The sequence below is a fragment of the Carlito syrichta genome, unplaced genomic scaffold (genome assembly GCF_000164805.1).
Source record: "Carlito syrichta isolate Samal-C Ts95f unplaced genomic scaffold, Tarsius_syrichta-2.0.1 Scaffold306749, whole genome shotgun sequence".
NCBI lineage: Eukaryota > Metazoa > Chordata > Mammalia > Primates > Tarsiidae > Carlito > Carlito syrichta.
The window spans coordinates 691,542-697,541 of record NW_007250845.1 but is presented as its reverse complement, the minus strand read 5'-3'; the positions used below and the strand labels follow the sequence as shown (position 1 = coordinate 697,541).

Here is a 6,000-nt window from a genome sequence, read left to right as displayed (position 1 = left end):
ATTACAGGCTGAGCCACCGAGCCCGGCTTAATTTTTTATTTATTGTAGAGATGAGGTCTCACCAAGTTGCCTGGGCTAGTCTCGGACCTGTGGGCTCAGGCAATCCCCTCATCTCGGCCTCCCAAAGTGCTGGGATGACAGGCTGAGCCACCGAGCCTGGCCACTGTGTAAATTCTTAGCTCCTCTGAACCTAAGTTTCCTTGTCTGTAAAATGAGTATAATACCACCGACCTCCTGGGTGGTGGCGAGGAGCAGAGGTGAGGAAATGATAGAGGTTCATGTGTGCAGGGCATCTATAGGGCTCATGTAGGCACATCACAGCATCACAGGTACCATGTTGTATTAATTTTGCTTTACATTTTTATTTGATTGAACCGACTTGGCTAAGAAGGTCAATCTAACCACTTAAGAGAGAATCGGCACTTTGAGAAGAGTTTGTGAGGACAGATTGTGCTCACTTATCTTCTTTATTCTTTTGCTATTAATATTAAAGCACTTAGGCGGAAGGCAGGGCCTTGGCTTTGGGACAGGTGCTGGCTGAAGCCTGGCTCCCACCCTGCGGGGGAACCCAGCCGCTCCTTGCCCTCACTGGGCCCAGTGACCCAGGGAGGACTAAGAACTCAGACTCCAAACTTGAGTCTGGATTCAAAGCATTACAGATTCCTTGAAGCAAAACGAAATCTCACAGAGATACGGCCTCCTGGGTATTTTTAAGTTCCTGAGTGGATTAGCTGCTGCTGTGGTTCTTTGAGGCTTTACCTGACCCCTGCTTACCAGTCATCTTTATGGGAACCGCTGGGACTGAACACAGTCTAAGCCAAGGTGTGAGGTAGAAGAATTCGACCTTGGGGCTTTGTTACTCCCTCCCCCCACTTTTGTTCTGTCTTATTTTTCCTCCAGTTCTGATATGTCTTCCAGAATTTAGCCAAAACAATGAATTGGGGTTTTCGTGTTTGCAGCAAGTGACTCAAAGGAGTTTCTTCGTTTGCATTTAGCGCGGGAGGGGTGGCCCAGCGGGTGGTGCTGAACCTAAGAGAATGTGCATCGCCCCTGTGGAGGGCTTCACGTGCCGCTGGTATAGGTTGGATTCTTCCTGCTCTGAGATCTCTTAACCCTGACTCCCTTCAAGCCGCAGCTGGGGTGACTGAGATAAGAGCCTTTGTTCTAAGGACTGCCCTGAGACCCAGGCCAGGGAACTACAGATCCCAGCTCTGTGTAAGGTTGTATATGACCATAACTATTAGTAGTCGTATTAGCAGGAGGGGGCATTTTTCCCTTTGAAAATCCTTACCCCCACCAGGATGCTGGCCTTTGGTGGGGAGTTGGAAACTGGATCGAGATGGGCTTCACAGCCAGGTATTGGTTTTACCTTCACAATCCCTCCTGGCCCCATGTTCTCCCATGCCCTGTTATATCACTGTTCGCACCCCCTGCTTATACCACCCTCACCAACCCCACCTCCATTTAACCCATGGTTCTCCGGGAAGACATCTCACTGCCCTGTGCTTAGACATTAGTGATTTAGAGGTAGCAGGGAGTTAGCAATCACCAGGTTTAACCTGTCACCTGACCAAGAAGAAAACGGAGGCCCAGGAGACCTTGTTCAAGGAGAGGCTCAGAGCCTGGGTTAGGATCCAGCTCTGTGACTTTCCTTGTTTTACAGGATACTTTACATTTTCATTTCACTCCCACCCCCATGCTACAGACAGGCATGATTAACTGCATTGCATAGTGGAGTTTCACAGACAAGTGACTGGGTGAAGCCAGGTCTCAAAATCCAGCTCCGGTCGAACACTTTCCTTCCAGGGGTGCCACTGGGTGACCAACTCGTTCCTTTTTGCCTGGGACTTTCCTGGTTTAACACTGAAAGTCCCAAGTCTCTAGGATCTGTTGGGTCCTGGGCAAGCCAGATCGGCCACTCTAACTTCAGCACAGTGACGTCAAAAGGGGATGGGGTGAGCTAGGGGACTGGTATCCTTGCAGGGCCACCACGGGTCCCCAGTTGCCTGTCCTTCTGGGCTCGGCTCCCTCCGAGGGGGCTGTGTATTGTTGTCCCTGTGACTTGATGACGCTGACCAGACCCTCCCCTGTATTGACAGAGAGGCTGTACGGAAACACACCAGTCTGTCTCCACCTCTTACTAGTCATGAGACCGGGGCAAGTTGCCACACCCTTCAGTGCTTCAGTATTCCTGTCACTAAAGTGGGGACAGTCGTGTACCTGCCTCCTGGGACTGCTATATGGATTAGAGGTGTGAAGTGCTTGGTGAAGCATGAGTGCTCTCCAAACGCCGGTTGCCACCATCTGGGCATTGGTTCCTCAGCCTTCCCCGAGGCCACTTTTTCTAAGACACACCAAGGAATATACTCACGTGCACAATCACAGGGCTTTTTTTGTGTCCCAGCCTGTAGAACAGGAGCTCAGTGTTACCATTTGGAGGTGACAGCCTGGTAGTTGGCTGTGGCCCCTAGAAACCAAAAATCCTTATGGTCTATGCCTGCGAAGGGGACAGTAGGACTCAGTTCCTGGGGAGTATCTGTGCTTCCACTGACAGAGGCATAAGGAGGCGTCCCCAGCTCTTATGGTGAGTGTCTCTGTGTCTCTGGAGCTAAATGGAGCCAGGCTGGGAGGGAATTACTCATCCTGTAATTGGATTCTTGGAGGCGTAGAGAGTATGACTTGTCCCCCTTTTCCCCGTGGAGGAAGATTATATTAATATGCAGATTCCTGGGCCTTCAACCCATTTCCCCTCCTCCTGATGCAGCCAGTCGGGGGTGAAGCCCAGGAGTATGCCTACCGGAAGTCCTCCTGGAGGGTGTGAGCAGGGTACTCGCTGGGGCACTGGTCCTTGGCGTGTGATGCAGAGGAGATAGTGTGCTTTGTTTTCTCCGTGGCTTTTCTCAAATCTTGTCCCCAACCTTCAGCAAGTCCCCGGGCCCCTTCTGGATCCTTTTGGAGAGAAAGTGCTGACCTGGGTGTCCTGCCCAGGTGGGCAGGGGTAGAGTCGCTCCCTCAGGATGCCAGCTGCCAAGGCAGTGACCCTCAGTGGATGGGTTGGGCAGTGCCTGCAGACTCATGTCTCATCCTGGGTTCTTTTGGCCCCTTTCCCTTGATACGGCCTTGACCTCAGCCGAGAGAGCACACCGAGAGGTTATCTGGAGAAGGCCAGCACTTCCTTCGTGGAGGGGGTCTAGGGGAGGGGTTTGTCCTCACTCTGCCCGGTACCCGGCCGTACCCCATAGACGGTGGGGCTCCCCTCCTCCCTGTAAAAGCACACAACGCCCTGTTGGCTTTTGTGGCCTAGGAGCCGGGCTAGTTCACATGGCACCGGGCGTCACGCAGGGCTGGGGCAGCACCGAGGGACCATGGCGGTGGCAAAGGCTCCTGGCCTCGAGGTTCGGACCCCACATGGTCCAAGCGTTTTAAAGGCCTTGTATTAGAAAAATAAGCCAATTAAAGAATACTGCCCCCCATAAAAGCAGACTTTTAATGGATTCCACGGTGGGGTTTTCACCGTGGCGGTCCCGCCGCCGCAGGCTCGATGGGCCCGTCTGCCGCCACGGGGAGAATTTAATCTTGCCCGACCTGGCATAATTTTACAAGTTTTATGGCTGTTTTTACTCCTCCGAAGTGTTGCTATGTCATTGTGCATCGAGGGCAACTTGCGTGCGTTTAACAGTTTACCTCCTTTTGGTGGAAATGAAAAATGAAGTAATAAATGAAAGAAAAACACAACGTAGGTTTTTCCCCCTCTTCTTGGGGCGACCGTGGAGGGACAAAGAGCCAGTGTTTCTCTGTGGAGCTAATCAGGCTCGAATGGCTTTTATGTATTGACATTGCCTGCAGACCCCTCTTCCCCAGGGAAGAATGTACCGCTGACCCAGGAGTACCTGGGGCCATTTTCCAGGGCAGGGGTTGGCCAGTGACAGCCCGAGGGTCTGGCCCATTGCCTATTTTTGTTACCAGGTGGAAAAAGCTCAAAAGAAGATTTCCTGACATGGGAAGGTTAGATGACGTTCAGATTTCCCTGTCTGTGCTGAAGCTGGGCGGTCACCAGCCACGCCTGCTCACTTTTGCATTGCTGGCGGCTTTGAGAGACTCCCCATGGTGCGAAGGTTTGCTGACCCCTGCCCTGGGAAGTCAAGCACAAGGAGAGAGAAAACTTGCCTCGGTTTGCTGGAATTGAGGATTGACTGCAAAGGGACAGATCAAAGGAGACTCACCTGGGCAGGTGCTCATTCACCTGGAGACCTCCCAGAAGTCATCAACTGCTCGCAGATGACTTTCCTCACTCAGATTGACCTCAGAGCCGAGGGTTCTGGGTAAACCCATCCAGCCAGCCCTCCTGGGCCGCGTGAGGCCCAGTGACTCAGTGTCACCCCTTGCCAGCTTGTGAATAGAGCCTCTCCCCTTCCCTCCTAGGAACAAGCAACTCGTGTCATATGTTGTCACGTGCAAACCTAGTTGACAATCTTAGACTTTTTTTTTTCAATTTATTGTAGAGAAGAGGTCTCGCCAAGGCACCTGGGTGGGTCTCGAACCCGCGGGCTCGGGCAGTCCACTTTCCTCAGCCTCCCAAAGTGCTGGGATGACAGGCTGAACCACCGAGCCCGGCCAATCTTCAGACATTTATGACCAACAACAAAAAAGATCACAGCAGCGTTCATTCTGTATAAAACTAGGAACAGCCTAAATTTCCGTCAGTCAGGTACTAGTAAGATAGAAAATCCTAGTAACCCAACATAACTTTATAAAAGGGGAGGGTGAGGTCTGCCTACCTAGAGCGGTGGCAGCACTGGACACTGCCTGGCACAGAGTATGTGCTCAGTAAGTATTTGTTGAGTGAGTGAGTCTTTTTTTTTTTTTTTTTGGAAAACAGTGTCTGATATAATACGTTGAAACATCAGGAGCTAGAACCTGATCCTGTTTCTTTAAAACAGAGGCAAGTTGTCTGTCTACTCTAACCAACACGTCTTACGTTTTACGCCTTTGGCTTCTGGTAGTCGTGACTCTTTATCCTCACACCCCGACCGGAGCTACCCTTCTTGCCCCCATTTCACAGATGAAGAAGCAGAGGCACAGAGAGGTTAGGTGACTTGCTTGAAGTCCCACAGCTGGCATGTGATCGGGCCAGGATTCAGACCCAGGGAGCCTGCTCCGGGAACATTCTACTGTCTGCTCTGTCTCCACTGTGGAGTGGGTGAATGTGAATGATCCGAGTTTATGAAGGGGCCTGTCTTCCTTGTTGCACTCATCCCCGTTTACGTTGGGCCCTGAGAAAACTTCCTCTGACATGACAAGACAGCACCTGTTCACTCATTCCTTCCCTTCCTCCCTCCTTCCCTCCCTCTCTTTTTCTCTCCCCTCTACCTCCCTCCTCCCTCTTCCCTTCAACAAACAGTTGTCTAGCCCCTGACTGTGTGTTCGACCTGGAGCGAGGATATTTCTGTGAACAAGAAGGATGAAAGAAATAAGGCCTCCATTTCCCTTTGAAAAGTCGTTCTTGGAGGCCCCAGTGCTGGTGGGTTTTGAGGTGTTCGCTCAACTCCCCCTCTCCTACTCATCGTCAGCACCATTGCTGTCTGTCCAGAATCATAAACTTGCATCCTTCCTGCCTCAAGCCAGTGTATTTCAGTTAAGGATTGAGGTGACTGGGCCTCAATCCTTGGAGGCTTGGAGGTGACCGGGCCTCTGAGGAGCCTCCTGGGGACGGACCCGCACGTTCTCAGGAGACCGAGTTCCAGGGACAGGACGAGGAGGCCGTCGGTTGTGGGGTCTGCAGAATCCAAAAGCGTGTGGCTGAGCCTGGCGCTCGGCAGTGGTGGCTGTCCAGGAACAGCCTTTTGCTGTCTTTTGTAAGTGGCTTCATTTCAGTGGCTGTAGATGCTTGTCTTGTTTCCTTAAAAGCTTGCTGGAAGACTGCCGTGTGATTTCATTCGTTCTGGGTGGGGAGGTGCTGCGTGCGGAAAGACAGACATGGCAGCTGTGCCACAGGGCACA

The 6,000-nt window shown here is 52.0% G+C and overlaps 1 protein-coding gene across 1 annotated transcript in view; it reads left to right on the top strand.

Annotated features, from left to right (window-relative positions):
• Positions 1-6,000, top strand: part of CHST11 (carbohydrate sulfotransferase 11) — a 157,988-nt gene that overhangs the window by 4,991 nt on the left and 146,997 nt on the right. The window lies entirely within an intron of this gene.